Source organism: Misgurnus anguillicaudatus, chromosome 20 (genome assembly GCF_027580225.2).
Source record: "Misgurnus anguillicaudatus chromosome 20, ASM2758022v2, whole genome shotgun sequence".
In the NCBI taxonomy this organism is placed as follows: Eukaryota; Metazoa; Chordata; class Actinopteri; order Cypriniformes; family Cobitidae; genus Misgurnus; species Misgurnus anguillicaudatus.
This window is the reverse complement of record NC_073356.2, coordinates 33,111,438-33,136,411: the sequence shown is the minus strand read 5'-3', so window position 1 is coordinate 33,136,411 and position 24,974 is coordinate 33,111,438. Positions and strand designations below refer to the sequence as shown.

The following is a 24,974-nucleotide window of genomic DNA, read 5'->3' as shown; positions in this document are numbered from 1 at the left end:
AATGAACTGTATTGTTTTTATTACCTTAGAATGAGCCATTTTTAGCTACATACAACACAGGTCTTTTGACATAGAAGTCACCATCATGTTTCTACAGAGCTAGTTTCATCCCTACGTTGTCTCAGACGACAACATGTTTGCCCTGTGGCAGCCAGTGCCAGCTACCGTAGCTTTTCATTGTGTTTCGAATTTGAGGTTGGTGGCAATTCGCAATCTCAGCGCTAAATGCCGCAACAGTACAAACACATTACACCTTTAGCTGAAAATAACTTGCCCTTATATACTTTAAAGTCAGTGCCATTGTTTTCCATCAAGATGCACACCAGTCCATTAATGTTTCTTTCTACAGCGACTTAAATATCCTAATATAAATCAGGTATAGTGCAATTTTAAGCTGTCTTATGGTCTGTAAAAGCAGGCCTTTATGTACCAATAAAAGAAAATTACCAGATGAAGGTCCAACAGGTAATAATAACAATAACTAAGTAAAACACTACTACTGATAAAAAGTTTTGATAAAAAGTGAAACATAAAAATGTTCTATTAAATTGCTGAAATATTTACTTAAAATCTCAGGAAAACATATATGGGTGAAGGGGGTTTGGGTGACAAAAATGTTGATTTAAACTAAATTAACTAAAGTGTTGATTTAAACCTGCATGCAAACCTTTTTACTTTTGCTCAGCTCTGACGGAGAACTTGAGAAAAGCACAAGATCATAACTCTACTAGTTGATAAATCTTGAAAACAGTCAGAAAAGAAGAAGTACATACTGTGAATATTTGTGGCCACCAGAACCACGAGTAAGAGGAGACACAGGACAGTCAGGCATGCAGTTGCCACCTTGAAGGGTTCTTGACAAAACGGTCGCTTTCCATTATTTTGTGTGTTATTCAATACTGTGAAAAAATACATAAAACATCTTGATTTACAACATAAGAGTTTTTCACATAAATGAAGCAGCATGAAGAAAAAAAACATCTGCAACTCTCTGACATCCCTATGTTTGACCATTACTTGACACACACACAAACCAGACTATAGTTCTCCTAGTTTACTGCTTTGTCACTACTGACCTACTGTCACTGCTTATTTACAGATTTATTTATTTTTGCTCTTGTTAACATACAAATAAAAACGTACTATCTGCATACTAACTTGCTTAATGTATATTAGTACCACGTGTTTAATAAATACCATGCAATTATTGTATATTGCCTTGCAAGGGTCCTTATTGTCAATGTCCTGCATGTTGAGCCTTGTCTAAGCTTGCCATACGTCCAAACGGTTTTTCAAAGGGCAAATAAAGCAACTTAACCTGTTATTTGAATATAAAAGGATAATGAAATGGGTTTGGTAACAATTTAAACATCCTGTTGGGAACATGTCATGTGCATCACAAATATAGTTTAAAAGTGTTACTGATTTTAATAGAAACACACAAGCTCATCATTAAAAAAAATGCAGCCATAGCAAAGCCTTCAAATTTTTTAGGTTAAATATATTAACAACTCTCTGCCAACAATGTGCATGTTTCTGTTATAGTTTCAAAAATATTTAGACTAAACAAGGAAAGGGTGGACAGTTTCACTAATAAATTTAATATAATTTTATAATAGTTTGTTCTATTTTGCACAAGACAGTAAATCTTTTTAATTATTTTGGTGTTAAAAGAATACATCTTAAAACCAACCTAAAAAAGGTTTAGTGGGTATGACGGATACCGGACAGCTCCGCAGGGTGGAGCCATGACTTTATCGCGTGATCATACCTGAATTCGCGAGATCTCGTGTTGTGATCTGGGCTGGTTTGTAATAACGTCATAATTCAACGTCATAATGGGCGGAGACAGAACTAGATATCGCACGATCTTCATGTGAATTTGCGAGAACTCACAGGTCCTCGTCACTTCAACACGCAGCCGCTCTGCAACAAATACGGATCCGGTGGGTATTGGCAGACGGCGGAGTGCGGAGCCGTAACGCAGCGGAGCCGATCTGCAGCCGCTCCACAGTCGGTGGAAATCCAGGGTAATGTGGCGCTGCAGGCACGTGACTGTGTCATATGGTTTTTAAGTACCGCGAGAGCGGTTCGAAATCAGCCGCCTGAGTTAGCCAGCGCAGTTCGCGAAGAGGAGCTGCACGGGCTGTAATGACGACACAGCTGTTTCACGATTGGTCGGATTCACCACATGACAACAATCACGCGTATTTCGTGTTTATTTTCACGCCCTCAGTTCCACAAATGCCAACAAATCTGTATTTTTATAACAGTTAAAGCTCTTTTCATGTAGTCGCGATGTTATATTGTGTCATCTTCATCAAAATAAAATGGAAATAGAAATGAAAAAACGTAGACCCCACTACATTGGTATTTAAATTATTTATGCTTATTTTGAACTTTATTCTTGTAAAAACAGATGCTGTAAGCCTCTTCAGTTCCACTCATGCTCATACACGGACATTCAAAACAGTATAATTCACTTTTTATGTAGTTTACATCTTACAAATCATGTTTATTGGATAAAGCAAGCAAACGGCACGTGATCAGCCATGCTTGACGTAAATGCCGCAAACTACGGTAACCACAGCGCGTCCGACTTCACGTCTCCGTTTTCAGCTCCTCCCCACCTGCTCTTCAGCTCCTCTCGCCGATCGGTTACATCCAGCCACAGCCGATGTCGAACACGCCTAACCCTCAATTTCCACCGACTGCGGAGCGGCTGCGGATCCGTTGCGGAGCGGCGGCGGAGTCATTCGGTTTCCATTCAAGTCAATGTGTGTATTTCCACTGACTGCGTTCCGAATCCGTCACAGCTCCGGCCATCCGCAGCTCTCCGGCACAAATACGCAGAGCTTCTATTTTTGACGGATGCCGGACAGCTCCGCAGGGCGGAGCCATGACTTTATCGCGTGATCATACCTGAATTCGCGAGATCTCGTGTTGTGATCTGGGCTGGTTTGTAATAACGTCATAATTCAACGTCATAATGGGCGGAGACAGAACTAGATATCGCGCGATCTTCATGTGAATTTGCGAGAACACACGGGTCCTCGTCACTTCAGCACGCAGCCGCTCTGCAACAAATACGGATCCGGTGGGTATTGACGGACGGCCGAGTGCGGAGCCGTAACGCAGCGGAGCCGCTCTGCAGCCGTTCCGCAGTCGGTGGAAATCCGGGGTAACCCTCAATTTCCACCGACTGCGGAGCGGCTGCGGATCCGTTGCGGAACGGCGGCGGAGTCAATCGGTTTCCATTCAATTCAATGTGTGTATTTCCACTGACTGCGTTCCGAATCCGTCACAGCTCCGGCCATCCGCAGCTCTCCGGCACAAATACGCAGAGCTTCTATTTTTGACGGATGCCGGACAGCTCCGCAGGGCGGAGCCATGACTTTATCGCGTGATCATACCTGAATTAGCGAGATCTCGTGATGTGATCTGGGCTGGTTTGTAATAACGTCATAATTCAACGTCATAATGGGCGGAGACAGAACTAGATATCGCGCGATCTTCATGTGAATTTGCGAGAACACACGGGTCCTCGTCACTTCAGCACGCAGCCGCTCTGCAACAAATACGGATCCGGTGGGTATTGACGGACGGCCGAGTGCGGAGCCGTAACGCAGCGGAGCTGCTCTGCAGCCGTTCTGCAGTCGGTGGAAATCCGGGGTAATAGGTGTGTTCGACTTCATGCGCCGCTGCGCAGACCGATCGGTGGCTGACTTGAAGCAGTGCATTCCGGTTAGTATTTTTGTCCGACTTCAGCTGGCGCTGCAGGCACGTGACTGTGTCATATGGTTTTTAAGTACCGCGAGAGCGTTTCGAGAGCAAGCGTGCCGCACAAGCCCTGAAAAGTGAAGCCAAAACGTCTCGATCGCCCCCCAGTGACCGGTCCCAGTATAGGTCATAAAGCCCGCCTCCCCATGTTATTCAATGGGACTTTAAAAAACCAACTAAAAAAAATTATTTACACTTCAATTATCTTTTTTCCGAAGCTGGTTTCTGTCATTTACTGTAGTTTTTATCACGCTGTTGTAAATTCAAATGTTTGTTTTTAAAATAGGTTTGTGTTTAGTTAGTTATTTAATGATATAAAAACGGTGGTGTCACATCATGATTGACAGCTGTGATATCGTGTGATATGCGCATTCTACGAGAGCGAGGGCGGGGTTTTGACTTCGTGCCTTCCCTTCCTGCTCACTACTGCGCATGACTGGTCCCGAAATCGCTATTGCGCAGACTCAAGACCCAAGATGTCAGCGCCATATCGGGCAACTGGCGGCTTCACTTTTCACCAATGGAAGAGAGCGAACAGGCGTCGTCCATCTTTTTTACAGTCTATCCGTGTGTCTCAATTCGTTCCCTAGCTACCGAGGTCGTGAATCAGTATATCGTGTACACAGGTTCGGGCACTGGTAAGGACCCTAGCTCACTTCACATTGGGACAATGTTCACTTATTTTTCTGTCACGTGGCTGCTTAAGCGCGTTGTAATCACTCACAGCTGTTACTCATCATCAACCGGCAAAACCAACATCTTTCTGACTTAATTTTAAAAACAGTACATTGTGAAAAATGCTGTCATTATTCTCTTACATATCTGTGCATAAAATTGGAGGCATATTACATTTTAAATGTAATAAATATATTTACAATTTTAAAAAAATATTATTATTTTAAATATTGAGTAGATTGTGGTCCCTTACTGTGTAGCAATGTGTGTTTATATTTACGACTAAAACAAACGTTTGTCTTTATAAAAGTTCTGTAACATTTCATAAAAGGTGTGTTCGACATCGGCTGTGGCTGGATGTAATCGATCGGCGAGATTAGCCGCGTGCAGGTGGGGAGGAGCTGAAAACGGAGACGTGAAGTCGAACGCGCTGTGCTCCCCGTAGTTTGCGGCATTTACGTCAGGCATGGCTGATCACGTGCCGTTTGCTTGCTTTATCGCAATAAACATGATTTGTAAGATGTAAACTACATAAAAAGTGAATTATACTGTTTTGAATGTCCGTGTATGAGCATGAGTGGAACTGAAGAGGCTTACATTATCTGTTTTTACAAGAATAAAGTTCAAAATAAGCATAAATTATTTAAATACCAATGAAGTGGGGTCTAAGTTTTTTCATTTCTATTTCCATTTTATTTTGATGACACAATATAACATCGCGACTACACGAAAATAGCTTTAACTGTTATAAAAATACAGATTTGTGAGCATTTGTGGAACCGAAGGCGTGAAAATAAACACGAAATGCACGTGATTGTTGTCATGTGGTGAATCCGACCAATGGTGAAACAGCTGTGTCGTCATTACAGCCCGTGCAGCTCCTCTTCGCGAACTGCGCTGGCTAACTCAGGCGGCTGATCTCGAACCGCTCTCGCGGTACTTAAAAACCATATGACACAGTCACGTGCCTGCAGCGCCAGCTTAAGTCGGACAAAAGTACTAACCAAATGCACTGCTTCAAGTCAGCCGCCGATCGGTCTGCGCAGCGCCGCATGAAGTCGAACACACCTAATGTTTATTGAGTTGGATCACGTGATGTTCGGTTGGCGAGCTTCAGAAAAGGTCACGTGATTTCCGGTTAGGGAACATAGGGACCATCGATCATAGATATGTATAAAGGCTAGATTGCTCGTCCGCGCTGCTGGCCAATGGAGTGCAACGTCCGCATTTTGGCGGCCATCTTAGGACAGGGCGCTCGCTCGCTCGTGGCATTGAGTTTTGGTGATGCAGGTGCTTTTGGATGACCATGGCGTGCTTAGTTTTTTGCCGATTTTCAAACGGTTTGGTTTGTTATAAACGTCAAAGATGTACCTATGACCCTGCATACCTATACTAAAAATAAAAAATAAATTCATGAAACATGTTAAAGCATCCAGAATTATAGCCACATTAATAACGTTTGTAAAAACCCAAACCGTTTGAAAATCGGTAGAAAATTGAGCAAGTTATGGTCATTTAAAAGTACCTGCACCATTAAACTCAATGATACGAGTGAGCGAGCGCCCTGTCGTAAGATGGCCGCCAGGTGATGCCGTTAGGGACTCCGCCTTGAGCCATCTAGCCTTTATACATATCTATGCCATCGATGCTCACTGGTTTTTGCGTTGCATTGTGGGAATTTTTAGGGAACGAACGTTCCAGTGCACTGAACGGATTTTGCGGTTGAGGCTGCGTCCGAAAACTCTAAATTGCTGCCTTCTGAGGCAGCTTTCCAAGGCAGCAAGGCATCAAGGCATGTCCGAATTCAATGTTTGGTTTACTTCCTGTCTCCTGAGATACCTATGCGTGGACGTACATTAAGAATGTGATTGGTCGAGTCCGGTCGAGTTCGAAAAAATAAAATGGCGGCAAAGGACGCGACTGGACCACCAATTTAGTGTAAATAAAGGTATATTTTCACTTTTTACACCTTTTAATTGCATTTCTAGCGAGAAATTAGTATTGTAGTTTTCAAATATGTGATTAGTGTGGGATTTGATTTTGTTTTACTAATCGTGCTGTTTATAATCTTAATTCATGTGTATTTTTACAACAATGATTTCTGTGCTGAGTACAAGAAAGTTGTCTGTGTGGGTGTGTAAAAGTTGAGAGGCTGTGGTTTCGGTTGGGGGAGAAACAGCATATGCTGAGGAATGTACGTCTGGCAATGGTCAAGATAAGAGCGAAGCCTGAGGGGGAAAAGCAAACAGACAACCATGTTATTAACCAATGCTTTAATATTCACAGGATAAAATATGCAATGTATTTCTTACTTAATCAGTATTAATCATTGAATAATTGATGTAATAAATATAAGATGTTGTCTTTGATAAATGTGTATTAACCAATGAAATGAAGGTTGCATACAGAATAACCTAATGGGGGCATGGCAGCTTAACCTTGAAGAACAGAATCTCCTGGGCTTGTTCTTTGTGTGTGTGTGTTTTCTTCCCTAACTGATGTTTTTTTTTAATGATTAAAGTGTTTGCTTAGAAGTAGTATTGCAGTAAAAGATTTAATATGTGTTTATCTATCTAAAGAAGTTAATGTGTGCCTTATTCATATAACCAATTCTACGCATAATGAAATGATGTCATGATATTGAAATGTGTTCTACATCATAATCACTTTTATCTTACAGTTTATGTTTTTTTATGAATAAATGAATGTTTTATTAATGATTTGTTTTTAAGAAAGCATTATAATATGCTATGTGAAGTCAATCACATGTGAAGTGGAAAAGTACTGGGGGGGGGAGTGACAAACTGAAGGACTCTCAAAGTTGGGGGAGAGCAGTTTGTTTTTTCCTTTGTCTGTATGTTTATCTTCGCCTACAGGCTGAAACTGGGCGTGGTAAGGGAGTCAGATTCACGAGGAAAAGCAGCCTTTGTGGGTGGAGATTCTAAGAAGAAGATCGACGTCACATACTCTATAAATAACTGTTACCTCAAATGCTGGTTCATTTGCTTGCCGATTGTGGCTTTGAAATGACCCAGCGCGCTGTAAAACTTTTTCATATCTGATCAATAAATATTCAATTTAGATATTTGTGTCTTTCTCCATTGATGAACATGCTTTGGACGCCTTAAAGTCCAACATTAGTTATCACAAAGGCGCTCTCTGTTTAAATTTCAAACATGCTGCCTTAGAAGTGTGTCCGAAAGTCTTTCTCTGAGCTACCTTCATGCCTCCGAAGTCATTTCCTCATGAGGCAGTGAGGCAACGAGTCACTGCCTTGAGTTTTCGGACGCAGCATGAGACAGCCTTTAAAATGGCCGACTCCCTGATCAGTGCCCTGACTACTGAACAAGGGAGCTGATTGAGACACACGGTCCGTGTGTCTCAATCAGCACCCTTGTTCAGTAGTCAGGGCACTGATCAGGGAGTCGGCCATTTTAAGGGCTGTCTCAATCGCAAAATCCGTTCAGTGCACTGGAACGTTCGTTCCCTAAAAATCCCCACAATGCAACGCAAAAACCAGTGAGCATCGATGATCCCTATGTTCCCTAACCGGAAATCACGTGACCTTTTCTGAAGCTCGCCAACAGAACATCACGTGATCCAACTCAATAAACTTTATGAAATGTTACAGAACTTTTATAAAGACAAACGTTTGTTTTAGTTGTAAATATAAACACACATTGCTACACAGTAAGGGACCACAATCTACTCAATATTTAAAAGAATAATATTTATTTAAAATTGTAAATATATTTATTACATTTAAAATGTAATTATATGCCTCCAATTTTATGCACAGATATGTACGAGAATAATGACAGCATTTTTCACAATGTACTGTTTGTAAAATTAAGTCAGAAAGATGTTGGTTTTGCCGGTTGTGGATGAGTAACAGCTGTGAGGGATGACAACGCGTTTAAGCAGCCGGGCCAGAAAAATAAGTGAACATCGTCCCAATGTGAAGTGAGCTAGGGTACTTACCAGTGCCCGAACCTGTGTACACGATATACTGATTCACGACCTCGGGAGCTAGGGAACGAATTGAGACACACGGGGTATGTTCGAGAGTAGCCGGCTAGCTCAGCCGGTGCATTAGTTCCACTAATAAACATTATAAATTCATGTTTTAAAACAGGAAAAAACACTTTAATATGCTTAAATATGTTATATTGTGCCGTGTAATAAAATAAAAATGAAAATAACACACTCTATTGGTATTTTAATAATATAGGCTTGTTTCCCGTTATTTTCGGGTATACAGTATAAGCAGCAATTAAAATATTCGATATAAAATGTTTCTGGTTGCAACTTTTTATTAAAAGGTTTGTTTTTATTAAATTCAGCATCTAATTAACTTCATTTGCGATTAAAAACAAGAAAACACGGCGCACACGTCACTACGGCAAGCAGCAGGTGTCAGGCTTGACGGCTCCGTCTTCAGTTCCTCCCTCGACTGCAGGCGGCAAACCTCGCCGATCGGTCTGCGCAGCGCCGGATGATCTCGAACACACCTATTTGGCTTGTTTGAGGTTAAGCTTGCCTTGCCTAAAATTCAGATGAGAGCAGACGGCTGCAGTGAGGGGAGGAGTGAAAAAAGAGCTTTTAAGTCAGACACATCACCAATCTCGCAGTCCAGTCGACTATAAACGTCAGCAGAGACAGAGATCACGTTCGCGTATTTTATCGCGGATTAAATAGATGCAACTTAAATACCAATAAATGCATTTACATAAAGATGTTTATAAGGAGAATCAACGAAGGTGAAGTGTTCGTTACTGGAAAAGGTTACTCAGTAAATGTTGGGATGAATAAATCTAAGTTTAATACAAATTCGTTTCTGTTGTGTGAAATATAAACAGCTCACAATACAAATAATTCAACACCTATACAAAAGTTAACAGGAATTCATTAAAAATATAAATGTCATAGTAAAGAAGATGAGCAAATTCTGCGCAGAATCGATTACCGGTGATCCGCGCAAGATGCATGTCGGTTAGAAAAGTGTCCGACTTAAGTCCAACTTGCTCTGATGTCACGCTGACGTGTGCAAAATAACTCTCGCGATGGAGAGGCGGGCTCGTCGGATTCTACAGCCGAGCGCAGTTGCTCTCCACCGACTGCGTTGACGAAAAGCACGATGGGAAAAGACTTGCTGACTACACAGCTTAATGCTCATTGGTCAGGTTATGTCAGCTGATGACTTGTTAATTCGTAAAACTCTAATTCCTGTAGTTTTATATTAATTCAATTGTTCTTTATGACATTTATAGTGTTTATGAATTCGTGTAAACTTCTGTATTGGTGTTGATTTATTTGTACTGTGAGCTGTTTATATTTCACACAACAGAAACGAATTTGTATCTAGACTTAGATTTATTCATCCCAACATTTACTAAGTAACCTTTTCCAGTAACGAACAGTTCACCTTCGTTGATTCTCCTTATAAACATCTTTATGTAAATGAATTTATTGGTATTTAACTTAAGTTGCATCTATTTAATCCGCGATAAAATATGCGAACGTGATCTCTGCCTCTGCTGACGTTTGTAGTCGACTGGACTGCGAGATTGGTGAAGTGTCTGACTTAAAAGCTCTTTTTTCACTCCTCCCCTGGTCTGAATTTCAGTCAAAGCAAGCTGCATCTCAAACAAGCCTATTTATACATTGGAAAGTGTTACACTTGCATTCATAAATTAACATCTGAATCACTAACCATGCTCAACTTTTTATTTTGGCGCGGGTTGAACTTCATATACAGTCGGCTATATACAGTATTTGATGCATTTGACTTTATGCGGCACTGCGTAATCCGATCATCATATGAAATCAAATTACCGCGGCGCAAAAGTGACTGGAAAGCAGACAGACTGATGTATTCGATTTCATGTGGAGCCACAACAACCGACAGTCGAGTGACATCAAAGTACCGCAAGAGCGATTCAAGAAATCGTATGGAGAAGTCTTCTTTCGAATCGCTCTCACGGTACTTTGACATCATCAAGCACACACACACACACACACACACACACACACACACACACACACACACACACACACACACACACACACACACACACACGCAGTGGTGTAGTCTAGATTTTTGTAGTGAGTATACTGTGATTTTTCCCTCTCACCCTTATGCTCACTCGTCCCAGCGTGACACCCCATAAGCACCACCACACTTACAGATGCATACAGTATGGATCTTCATGTAACAGAGCATTCTGAAAGTGTACTCATAAACTGAATGTGTTATCAACATGTCAGTTTATTATAAGAAAAAAAGACTTTAACAGTCAATGGGTTTACAGCTGGGGAAACTGAATGGATTTTTAGACTGGTTTAGTGTTAATCTAACTCAGGGCCAAAAGTTACTCAACTTAAATAAACTGTTTCCAATCTTCAATCCGTGGCTAACACATGCATTGATGAAGGAGAAAAAAATATCCACTCTTTCAATAGCTATTATATGACACCTAGTGAAAACATTACCATGTGTAATTTAATGGTGTAAATGTTTTTAATTAATACACATTTAAGATGACCATGAATTAACTCTAATTTGCATAGTCATTGAAATAAAAGCTTATTTTATGCATATAATACAAGCAGTGTCTAAAAATGAAAATAGGCTTTTACTTAATTATTATTACAAGACCATCATGTAGCCTAATATTAGACACCCAAACCAAAGTGAAGAAAATGATCTTTAATTTGCAAGTCTGAACTGAACATCAACGCAGACATGATTTTCCTCACAAAAGTTTAAGATCATATACATCTTGAACGTAGATATATAAATTAACACAGAGAAGGAAAGTTTAACACTATGAACCACAAGCAAACATGCTGAAAGCTAAAACTATCAGGATATAATTACGGGCTTATTTTATTGCATTTGGAGCCTTACCTCCAGATTAAGTAATAAACTGGACTGAAGTTTTAAATGTTGTTTACTCACTTGTGCGTTGTTAACTCTCCGGATTTTATATTGCAGCACTCGTTCACTTCACATGGATTGTTTGTTTACAGTGTCGCGTGAGCAGCTACACTGCAGGTTCGACTTCATTTGGCGCCAAGCATACCCTTTGGTGATGTCAAAGTACCGCGAGAGCGATTCGAAGCAGATTTCTCCATGTGATAAATGCAATTGCTCTCGCGGTACTTTGCTGTCACTCGCCTGTGGGTTCTTCTGGTGCAACACCAGTCTGCTCCCCAGTCGCGCCGCTATGGTAATTTGATTTCATACGCGAATCGGATCGCGCAGTTCGGCAGCAATTCAAACACACCAAATATATAGCCTAATATATATATGCAGTTCAACCCGCTAAAATAGCAAGTGTAGCATGCTACAGTGCTTTACATCTGAATTATGACTAAAAGTTTTAAATGTCAGAAAACATGCTGTTACGCATCCTCAAGCTATTTTTAGTGGGTATACGGAAATCCTTGACAATTTCTAGTGGGTATACGGCGTATACCTGCGTATCACGTAGACTACACCACTGCACACACGACACTGTAACCAAACAGTCCCTGTGGAGAAGTAAAAAAGTGGAGCAGAGCTACGGAATATAACAAAAGCTGGAGAGTTAACGCACATGTGACTAAATAACATTTAAATCAATCCAGTTTATTACTTCATCTGGAGGTGAGGATTCAAATGCACTAAATTAAGCCCATGTTGATGTCCTGATTGTTTTCAAGGTTTTAATGTATTATGTTCATAACAGACCCGAAAATTAATTAATGATCATCTTATTCACTTTGGTTTTTGGAGTGTATTACATGATGGTCTCATAATTATTAAATAACAGCCTAATATATTTTATTTTTCATAACTATGCAGGGGCGTAGCAAGCTTTTCAAAAGTGCGGGGGATGGATGGATGAAATTTTACATATAATTTACATAATATTTTATATAAACACAGTACGTGCACCTGGAGCGGAAATAAGCACCACATGACACAAACGCACACATACCCTATCTTCCTTAATAGACCTCTTTCACAAACTGTAACATTTATTTTTCATTGCTCAACTGTGAACCTTCCTGTGCTCTCTCTTAAACTGATGCCTGCCCTCCTGCAACCTCCTCTCACAAGTTTGCAGTGATAAAGGAATAAGGCTGTGGTACTTAGCAAACCTAAGTTTGTAGTGAATATTGAAAAGTAATAACATGAAATTAATGCAACAATATATAATGGTAATAGGGTACTGTTATTTAATGTCAACATTTTTCAACTTTCAGCTTTTAACTTCACTTACAGGATATCTCTTGAAAAAGGTGTCAATCTTCTCCTCCCTCTTTCTTTTATCTTATTGATACTGCGTGACAGAAATATAGTTTTAAGCTTGATAGTGACATGGGTCTGACAGGACTGTAACTGCTAAATATAGCTTACTTGTGCCCTGAAAGGCTTTTTCTCTGGTGGTCTAAATAATGTAACAATTTACAGTTTTTACATTAAAATAATATAGGCCACACTTTTCTTTCACTGTTTGCATACCTGTTGAAGAACTATGTCATAGTTTCTTATGTTTTCTCCTCAACAGGTACAATCAAACACAACAGGTTAGTATCCACAAAGTATTTAGCTAATCAACAAACAATACTCAAAATATCAAAATCAATTGCATAGCAATAAACCCATAAATACACTGCTTGACAATGGCAATTTGTCCCTCCTCCTCATCAATTACCTGCCTTCTTCATCACAGTTACTTTATACATTGCATGCCACAGACATGACCGAATTTAGCTAGCTGCTGAACAATATTCCAATTAGCATTAGTCTAAAACACTAAACATAATACAGAAAACACTCAACATGTCAACAAAACATAAACAGAACATCTTCCCAAACACATAACAAGTTTATTCAAAAACCTCAAAAGCATAAATAGTGTCTATTAAAGTGTTTAATAAAGTTTTTTAACAGCCAATCATCAGCCGGTCACACTTAAAGCCGGTGTCATTTTTGAAAGGGGAGGGGGAGAGAATCATTACGAAAATTAACCATGGTTTTACTACAGTTTAAACAAAAAAAAAACATTGTTACTGTAGTAAAACCATGGTTTTGCTGATAGTAATCAATACACCAAAAAACCATGGTTACTACACCTTTACCACAATAAAACCATGGTTAAGAGACAGCGTAGCGCAGACACAGAGTGGCCAGAGAAACGGAGGAGGGACTTTAGAAAGGCATTCTTGCAAAACTGCAGAAAAAGTGTGGGTGTTGAACCCTCTCACCAGGAAAAGTGTGGGTGTTAAAACACCCACATCCCCCACAGGTGCGACGTCCCAGCATCCGCCTATCATTTCTTGACGCGCCGCATTAAGTCGAAGAAGCCTATCTAGCCTATATTATTATTGAACAACATTCAAAACTGCAGCACACTGAAAGCGACTATCACGTCCTTTGTTTCCTGCTCAGCCAACCCAGCTTAGCGAAACCGGCATGCAAAGACAGTGCAGCACATGATGTAGGTGTTTTGAAGTGATTGTATAAAAATAAACTTGGCTTTGTCATTCCAGGACAGATCAAACTTGCGTGCTGCTGACTTAGTTTAGACACTTAGAATGCGTGAGCACGATCAAAATAGTCAAGTTAAAAAAGTTTTATATGAAGTCAAACAGCAAACAAAACTGGAGTAAAGTACCTAAGTAAACTGTCTGTATATCTTAAAGACCCCTACACTTTATTTTAGTTTTCAGATGATGAAAACATGATGAATATTTATTGAAAAATTATATAACAATAGGCTTTATGCCCAGCTGCACTACTTCCTGAATTTCAGCCGGTTCCTTGTTTCCTGTTTGCCATTATTGGACAAACTGATTAATCTAGGTGTGTCTGATTATTGTTGTTGTGACTACTGAGGTCAGGCACACCTGGATTAATCAATTTGTCCAAAAATGGCAGACAGGAAACAAGGAAGCAGCTGAAGTTCAGGAAGTAGTGCAGCTGGGCATAAAGCCTATTTAATTATTCTGCTTAGTTTGTCTGTTTACTTCCAGTAGCTGCTGATTTGTATAATTATTTAAAGTTTATATAAGGTATTGCAATACATTATATAAATAATGCACAAAACTTTTTTCTCAAAGGAGCACCTGGAGATGTTGCTTGGTGCTTACACTATTCATAGCACCGATATCCAACATGTTGTCATCATCACTAATCTGCTGACTACTCTCTTCGCCATATCTCTTTGGTTTAAACATGGTAGACGATGATGTACATTAAATAAAATATGCCTGGTTATTGTTTTTAACCCATGTAACCTTTATAAATGACTACTCACTCATATACATTTTAAATATTGTTAAAGACAAATTCTCAAATTATCTTGTGTTATGAGCAATAACACAAATAAATACAATAGAACAAACATACAAATGAAATACACAGTGCTGTTTATGTTTTCAGGTTGGTCTGTAGTTTTCAGGTACAGTACAGAAACTAAATAAAGTAATCAGATAATACTGCATACTGTGTAAACTGGATTAATCCTTATTAAAGTTACAAACGTGATTTAGTCAAGCAAGGAAATTATGATTTTCTTTGTCTGTTGTTTGATTAACATTAAAAACACCTTCAGATTAATACTCTAAAATACTGACACTTTAAATGCATTGATCCGATATATTGTTATACACGCATTTTATTTCTCAACTGCTTATATTTATTTAATGAGTAAATACTTTTACTACTATAATAAGTGCATTTTGAGATAATTTTGTGTTAAAATGTCGCTCAAGTGCAAGAAAACAAACCCAGTTGGCATCTGCGCGCTGTGCTTACCATTTGCTTGTAAGTTACTAGTAAGCTGTCTGAAGCCATGAAATGCAGATCGTGCTCGCGCTTGAGGTGCGCGCAAACAAAACTTATCAAACAAAAAGTGGGTAAGAAGATCGTGTGAGATCTTGTGATTTAATATTTAAATTGGACAATCGGGCCAGTGACTGTTGCATCTGCAAACAACACATTAATTTTAATACGTTTGTAATAATTATCTTACCAATTATGCACTAACAAAATTCCAGCAGCGTTGGTAGGCAAAAGCGCCTTTTACAGCAATGTCTGGTGCGCATTTTTTATTTTAATCGTGCATGTCTAATATATATACTGTATATTGATTCAAATGCTGTTCATAGCTAAAATAAAAAAAAAGATAGTGAGGCTCATTTACTGTTAGTTTTTCTATTAGTTTTTTTAAGATTAGGGTTTTTCCGTGTAGTTGTCTTTTTAATACTCGTTGAAGAAAGCAAAACTGTTATGTGTTATCCCAACATGCCTTAAAATGTTTAATACGTGTTGTTTTGCATAATTTCTAATTCAATTTTAACATAAATTTAATCCATTTGTTAACTTGATTAAAAAGAAAAGTAATGGGGAAAACCTTTAATTATGTAGTGCTTAAATGATTTCCTAGGGAAAAAAAACACTTTCTGACACTTTCTGACCTTATTCTAAACATTAAAGGGGTGCGACTCACCGTGCAAGGGGCTGTTTTAAATTTTACTAACTAAAAAATGATTAGTTAATTTACTAGAAATTTTGAGGTAATCGGTTTCCACAGGTTTTCTAAGTAAACTCAACTTATTAGCCTACTTTTGAGACCCCACAAACACAGCATGATTTTTTTTACAGTGCTTTGGTTGTCCGTATTTTTCTTTGGTCTGTCTGTACTCATGGTGGTTGTCTTGTTTGACACTTTTCTAAAAATAAGCGCGGATACCGCAAACAGGCGGAATTTGTGTAATAGAAAAACAAATTAGGCCTAATAATAATTAATTAAATCAATTACATTTACGTTTTCCATCCTCAAAATATCTTTTGACTTACTCCGACAAAGCCCACAACACCCCCGCAAAGCCACTGGTTTACATTTGTGTCTTTTCGTTTTAAAATGCATTGCTTCTATTCTGGTACTCTTACATCTATCTTCCACAGACCGGAGATTTTGACCATCGAAACTGGAGACGTCACACAAAAGATTAAAGTAACTTAATACAATTTCTTAATGTCACTTAGGTGATTTTCTAAATTGGACAAAACAAAATAAATGACAAAAAAATTGAACAGATATTTTTGTTTAAAATGTACATATAGGGCTATTATTTAGGTTTATAGCCCATCAAATAAATTTTTTTTAAGCAACATATTATTTCTAATAGATATCCTTTATATTTCTTGTAAATATTAATCAATACATTTGAGAATGCCATTCTTATATATTTAAGTTTTTAAAACTATATATTGCTCATTTCAAATGAATATTTTATGTATTTAGAATTAGCTTTAAAAAAATATCAATATTATTTGTATTTAATATCAGCTTAAAAAATGGGTATGGACTCACGGCCATCCAAAGCGCTTTACAAGTTGCCTCACATTCACCCATTCACTTATTCATTCATACACCGACGGTGGACATAAACTTTAATTATGATTCACTTACTGTTTTGTGTGTAACATTTTTACACTGTATTATTTGAGTAAATGCATGCAACAAAAAAAAAAAGTAAATCACATGTTAATTTAAAAATCACAGAAGCAACGGTTTTTAATCACCAGACGAAACTGCGCTTGCGAGAAGACAAACACATAAACAACTTCTCAAAAATTCTTTCTGAATATTTACACTTACAATATGTACATTGTTAAAGAAATGTTGGCTTTGTCCAGTGTATTTATCAGAATACTTTCCGAGCCATAGCCTACTGTCATGTTAACTGGGTGCATAGCTGCTAGAACAATCGCGATTCGTGACTATTTTTATTTTACGTATTCAGTTCACCAAAGTGTTAATACAGGTGTGCTATTTGAAATGTGTGTAACATTTCTGATCCTTTTATTACTGCACAATTAATATTATATTAACTGGACAGTTAAATGCAGTTATGATCTCTCGGCTCTATATCCTCTATTTTCTATTTGCTCGCAACCTCTCCTGCTAAAGACGCGCTGCCTTTGCGCCAAGCTTTGATCTCACCATGGACTGCACACGATTAGTATAAGTCAACACAAAATTAAAAACATGTTTAAATTAAATAAAGTTATCTTTACAATGTGTGCAGGTGCATGATGCTACATATCCACCTGTGCAGGCTCAAGAAAGAAGAAGAAGGTGATTTACATGCTTCCTATAAATTTGAAAGGGTCTCTCAGAGTTTATTCAGCTCATTTTTTTGGAACATGTACACTGGTTGTCATTTTTATGTGTTCAATAAAATAATGTGTGTACAATTGCTTTGTTTGTCAGTGATGATTAATGGTTCAGTATGAAATAAATTCACTTTACATTAAGTAAATACAACCATTTTTTTAGTGTTAGTTACATCTACGTAACATTTTTAATTTTGTTTCTCGATTATTTTTTATTTTTATTTTTGTAGACTTCACTAGGGATTTCTATTGCAATACGTTAAGATCTTTGATTATATCTACTTATTCTTTTTTTAATTGACTTAACACTAAAGACTAGACTTGCTTCGTTTTATTATTTTTGATCTAATCATAGTAAAAGTTTTTACAGTGATGAATTTATGCCTCTGTTGCGTTTACATTATAAAATGAAATAACACAACATACCTGAAAATCGCACCTCTGCAGTATTGCAGTAATCAGATAAATCCGGATCAGGTTTATCAGTAAGATTATCAAGCATTCTCTCTGTGTTCATATACATGTTTAGACACTTAAACAAACTGAAACAAACTTGTGCTTCTGTTCACAGCAGAAGTTGCTCATTAAGTGATGTTGTTTATATGTGGAAATGTTTCCGCATGTTAAAATGCAGATTGGTTGGTTTTTTACAGTGTTTTACAGTAGGGCCAAGCACAATTTGCGTCAGTGGCTGCTTTAGTGGTGTCACTTCCGGCCACAGCCTGAGCTGCTAGCAGTTTTGGAACCCTAGGCAAGATCATGAAGATCTGTATTTATTTTTGTAGTGAATTGTCATTGTGATTACTCAGATCTTACTCTGCAAACTCTATTAGGCTAAATCTTTGTGGGACAGAGCTCAAAGCAAAAGTTTTTTCTGCTGGCTTGGTCAGGCAAGTGGTTCATTAATTAAATATATTAAGCACCAATAAAATAAGAACAAATAATCAGATTATTATGATAACTAGTCTTTTCTGGCTGGTCTATCAGTTTTCAGGTTTAAAAGTTTGAATAAAAGTAATCAAATGTAAAATAACACTGCACAGTCTACACTATATATCAAATCTTATCAAAGTTACAATGGTGAATTAAAACAAGAGATGAGTTGTTGTAACTACAGATGAGTTGTTATAACTTATAAAATAGTTTACTTTTTTAAGGCAGCAAAGATTGTTTTACAGTGTAATGGCAACTTAATTTGTCTGCTACATCAACTAAAGGCTCTTTAATACAACTTAACCTGGGCCCGGTTCCCCGATAACGCTCACTCTTAGCACGGTAAGAAGGCTCAAAAAGATATATCTTAGCAAAGTTGTTTATGTTCCTAAGAGTGTTCCCCGAAGTGTCTCTTAGGAAGCTTCTTAACACGCTGCCTCTAAGTACGACGTAACAATGTCGCTGTCCCAAGTGAAGGTGCTGAATTATTTGCGATCGATCGCTCAGGGATCGATTCTCCACTTCACGCGAAGGTGCATTACGGCGTTAAGAAAGACAACACGCTCTATACAAATGGAACATTACTCAAATTATTCCAGTAACATTTATTTTAACATAGTTAAGTTATCCGTCAAATATAGACTATTAATTAAATTATAAAATTGTCAGTAATACGGGTAGACGAACTGGGTATCCCTCGCTAATCATCCACGTTAAACATGGGTTTAACGACTTTAAAAAAATATTTAATACCCTTTTATACTAATGGTAATGTACTACGATCAGAATTGATTGGCAAGCAGCTGCACTTACTTCTGCTTAATGCGGTATTGCTGGCCATTGTTTAATGTTTTCAATAAAAAGCAATATCTACAGTGAAGAGAGAGAGAGAGAGAGAGAGAGAGAGAGAGAGAGAGAGAGAGAGAGAGAGAGAGAGAGAGAGAGAGAGAGTTAGATACAGAATTATGGTCTGAGAAGATCCAGCAGCTCCATAATGAGTTGTCTTGGGAGGCATTTTTTTATTTAGCCACGTCAGGCAAATTGTCAAAAGGTTTTAAGTGTTGCCGAATAAAAAAAAAATGGCATGGACTAAACGGTTACGGGGTTACCGGTGTTGTGTGAAAGTCTGTTCCCCCTATGTTTCCCTTTAGTTTAGTCTTTTTATCGCGTTTTTATCACATTATATGTTTATTCTTTATATTGAAAGTTTTAATGGCTACTGAGATGTATATGTGTGCATTTATGGAATGTATCTTGACTGTTCTTGATTGTAAGTCAATTATTTTTACAGCATGAATCATATTATATGTATAATATATATTTATTATGTTTGGAAACATAACAGTTTTAAAACAAACAGTAGAGAAAAAAGAAAAGAAAATGACAGGCTATATGTTAAAAGACATAAAACTGTCATGAAATATTTAATGAATTGTATTATAGAATACATGATATTATTGCTTCTTAGTATAGCCAATTCAAATCTTTAATCTTTCTAAATAAATTATAAATGTAAGGTGATGAAAACGCTATAAACATAGAGGGAACAGACTTCAATGAGGAACAAACACCGGCGCCGTCTTTGATTCATTAGTTCTGATAAAGTCAACTGCATAAATAGTCCTGTATCCATTGCAAACATATTTTATTATAAGTCTTAAAAGTGTCCATATCATAAAATCATTGTCAGCATACCATAGTTTGACTTGAACTGCGCTGTGCTGATTTCTAAAGACTGCGGCGATAGCGTTTTGCGCTCAAACAACGCTAAGAGAGAGCTTACGAATGGTCCAGACCAACCTTACGAAAGTGTGACTTACAGAAGATATACTTAGCGTACGAACGTTTTGGGAACCGTGCCATAGAGTTAAGAGAGAGGTTAAGGAATAGGTTAAGAACTACTTAGCGATAAGAACGTTTTGGGGAACCGGGCCCTGTTTAGTTTAACCCTGTGTAAAAACTGAAATGATTTCGTGCAACAGGTTTCCGCCCAAATTTCTAGTGTATGTCAACTGGTTAAAAGTGCACCCAATATATTGAATCAATTAGATAGGCCCCTATTATAAACATTCAGACGGGACAAGGGGCAGAAAAGAACACGACTGATGCATGCATACACCTTACATAAATGCTTAAAGCATCCTTGAGCTCTGGAAAGGCGCTATATAAATAAAACGTATTATTATTATTATTATTAAAGCCAACAGAACTTAACTGGGCAAGGGCACAGACACTAAACCCTAGTTTTCATGACAATGAGAGATAGAGGCAGGTTTTTGTTTGTATTGTTTTTAAAAGACTTTGATTCTGTTGATTTTTGAGTCGAGAGAGTTTGATTTTGATGTTTGAAGTCTGGATTGTCTGGCATAAGCACTATTCGGACGGGATTAGTTTTCCAAACAACGTTTGAGTTTCAAAGAGTCCCCCAGGACGTCTATGATTTTATGTATCGATTCGGACGGGATTAAAATGATGCAGGCTATTCCAGAGATGGGAGTGTATGTTTCATACATTTGGGAGTTGCAGAAGAGCACGTGCTGGATACGCGTGTTTGTAATGTTTAATATTTTGCTTTAAATGTAAAATTATGACAGAACATGTAATTTATTAATTTAATTTTAACAAATCAAAATAAAATATAAAAATCCTACTAAAGTAACGTTAGCCTACATGTTTTATATAACTGTCTGCTTATAATAAACCCAAAGAAATGAAGAAATAATGATTATTTAACAATTTATTATCTTTATTAATTAACATTACCATTCCGGAGTAACAACTTTGAACGGAGTTTCTTATAACGTTAATGATATTACAGTGGCCAGTCTTAAGGTGCAATTTGTAAGATATTTGCAGTAAAATCTCCAAAAACCACTAGGCCAGTGTTATATATTTTGTCCAGCTGATTACTATCAATATCTGTAATGTTTTCTACTACTTGTAAATCGTAAGAAAATTTCCATTCAAAACATTGACACGGGGCAGTGCAGTCTCCTGTCAATGACGTTAATATCCATGTGACCCTTTGTCACGCCTTTACTGACGTAAACCACATGACAACAGTGAAAATATAATGGCGGCCAAGGAAGCGGCTGGAGCACAAATTTAGTGAAAATAAACGTATATTTTCACTTTTTAAGCATTTTAATTGCATTTCTAGCGAGAAATTAGTATTGTAGTTTTCAAATATGTGATTAGTTATCACAAAGGCGCTCTCTGTTCATATTTCAAACACGCTGCCTTTGAAGTGCGTCGGAAAGCCTTTCTCTGAGCGGCCTTCAGGCCTCCGAGTCCGAAGTCATGTCCTCATGAGGCAGCGAGGCCACAAGTCCTCACAGTCCTCACAGTCTTGAGTTTTCGGACGCAGCCAGTGTCGTGGACAAATGTGGAACTATGCGCTTGCTTATGGACTTATGGATAACTCTTTACCGTCTGCCGCTGGTTGTGTCAGCTCCTGTAAGCGTACAGGCCAACCAAACGACCCAAGAAGAGTTTGGAACAAAACGAGGGAGGATCAATTTGGTGTTGCATTATCTGGATGGAGAGAGCTTCATGACAACATTTAACTAGACCGAGATTCTGATCCTGCTTGTGTTTTACGCAATGGGTGAGTTGTTTTGATTCGTAACCCTTCAAAAAACGTATGCTATTATATTGATCACAACATTACTGTAATCAGCGCATCTTCCCGCGGACGATATGCACATCAAAGGTATTGTGAGAGTCTGATCCTGCTTGCGTTTTACGCGATGGGTGAGTTGTTTTGATTCGTAACCCTTCAAAAAACATATGCTATTATATTGATCACAACATTAGTGTGTAGACTGTAATCAGCGCGTCTTCCCGCGGACGATATGCACATCAAAGGTATTGTACAGCAATATAAATGGTCATTTTAAGACACTTCACAATAAGATTTGTACTGTCAATACATTATGTGAAAAATCATTGTAGATTGTAAGTAAACTTAATTCTGTGCTGTGTTTACCATCGAATTTGGACTAATACTGTAATATCAATATGACTAACAATTTCGTTTTGAACATCACATATAAACTTACATAATGAAATAAACGATGTCATCAAACGCAACATTTATAAGACTTGATTACCTTATCCATCAACGTGATTTCTCGTTCTCGTCTGATTGATGGGCATCAGCGGTTGAGTTAAAGACTACAAATCCCATAATTCCATGCTGCTTCAGAGCGTCAGTAAACACCATCATTGTTTTTGTTTGATCTGGTGCCATCTTTTGGCGCATAAATACAAATTGTATCTTTAACTCTATTAAATATTATTGCTTTAATTTATTATGTTGATTACATCTACTTAATTTAATGTGGTAGGAAATAAATGTTATATTATTATTATATTATTCAAATCTACTAGATTTTAAAGTTTTCAAATTTACTCAATATTTTTAAGTGTATAAATGTTTCACCAAAAACATTGAGTAGATCATAGTAAACGTTTTTACAGTTATGAATTTATTCCTCTGCTGCTTTTACATTATAAAATGAAATAACACAACATACCTGAATATCGCACATCAGCCAAATCTGAGTCAGGTTCTTCAGTAAGTTTATCATGCATTGTCTCTGTGTACATGTTGGGACACTTGAACAAACACACTGGAACAAACTTCTGTTCACAGCAAAAGTTGCTCAATAGAAGTGTGATGTTGTTTATACATGGAAATGTTTCCGCCTGTTAATGCCTATTGGTTGGTTTTGTATTTACAGTATTTCGCAGTAGTGGCAGCTAGTGGTGTTACATCTGCTACAGCCTGAGCTGCAGCCGGGCCGGCTATGGGGTTTTGGGCCCAATAAGTAGTGCTGTAGTTCTCGAGACCGGTCTTGGTCTCAAGACCGGTTTCAAGACCACATTTTAAAGGTCTCGGTCTTGTCTTGGAATCGACCGCATTTTTACTCTGTCTCGTCTCGGTCTCAGTCAAAGAGGACTCGGAATTTTATTTCAAGACCGGTCAAGACCACAACTGATGGCACACTACAAAAAATGATTTTCAAGAAAAAAAAATCTTAGTATTCTTGTCCCCCTTTTGTAAAAATATCTAAAAATTCTTAAATTTAGATGCTTTTTCCTGATGAACAAAACGACCCAAGAAAATAAGTCAATAAGAGAAATAAGAAAATAAGAAAATATTTTTTTAGAGCAAAAATATACATTTTTTATCAAAGATTTTGTGCATAAAGCAAGCAAAAAAAAATAAAAAATAATCTGCCAATGGGGTAAGCAAAATTTTCTTGAATTTTTCTTGAATTTATTGTTTAAAAAAAGGTTCAAGATTTTTTTGCTTACCCCTTTGGCATATTTTTTAGCTTGTATTATTCACAAAATCACTTAAATTTGAAATGTTTGGTCTAAAAACTAGACTTATTTTCTTGGGTAGCTTTGCCCAAGAAAAAGCATCTCAATCCAAGAATTTTCAGGTATCTCTACTGAAAACAAGACAAAAATACCAAGAACATTTTTGCTTGAAAATAATTTTTTGCAGTGCACATCACAAATGTATTTTTTATCATTAATTTTATGCAGTTTATTCAGGTTTGGCATATGATGTTGGCATTGTTTAAGCATTGTTTAAGTTTCTCCCAATGACAGTTTTTCTAATTTTATAACTAAAAACACCTGCATTGTGTTAAGTGGATGGCAAGCCATGGAAAGACAGTTCAGATTAAATGGTTAAGTTGATTTCAGCTCTTTAGTGTTTGTTCACTTTTATTTGCTTAGACAAAGATAAATTCCCACATATCTGCAATACCTTTGATTATTTTATCAACTTTTCTGATGGCACACACACACACACACACACACACACACACACACACACACACACGCACGCACGCACGCACACACACAGACAAGAAGTGCCTAATCATATATTCCACATTTTATCATAAGTGTTTTAATGCAGTGACTTGCAATGGTCTTGGTCTTGACTCGGCCTCGACCCTTAAAGTCTTGGTCTTGTCTCGGTCTCTGCATGTCTTGGTCTTGGTCATGACTTGGTCTCGGTTTAGGTGGTCTTGACTACAACACTACCAATAAGATCATGAAGATGGGCCACAAGCATGTAGGTGTTTATGAATAGTACCATGCAGCATCTCCAGGTGCTTCTTTGAGAACCAGGACAAAAACGTTATGTGTACCCTTGGTTATAATACCATTTATAACACCAGAAATAATATAAATGAATTAAAAATAGAAAATCTTCGAATTAATTAATCAAGTGGAGATGCTGAACAGAGCAATTGATATTACAAATTAAAAGTCTTGTTTTTCCTGATCCCATTCAAACTTTAGTTAGTGTATAATGTTGCTGTTAGAGCATAAATAAACCTGTAAAATGATAAAGCTCAAAGTTCACTGCCAGACGATTTATTTT

At 37.6% G+C, this 24,974-nt stretch overlaps 1 protein-coding gene across 1 annotated transcript in view; it reads right to left on the bottom strand.

Moving 5' to 3' along the window:
- Positions 1–24,974, bottom strand: part of LOC129454953 (C-type mannose receptor 2-like) — a 131,578-nt gene that overhangs the window by 34,067 nt on the left and 72,537 nt on the right. The gene's annotated exons all lie outside the window — the stretch shown is intronic.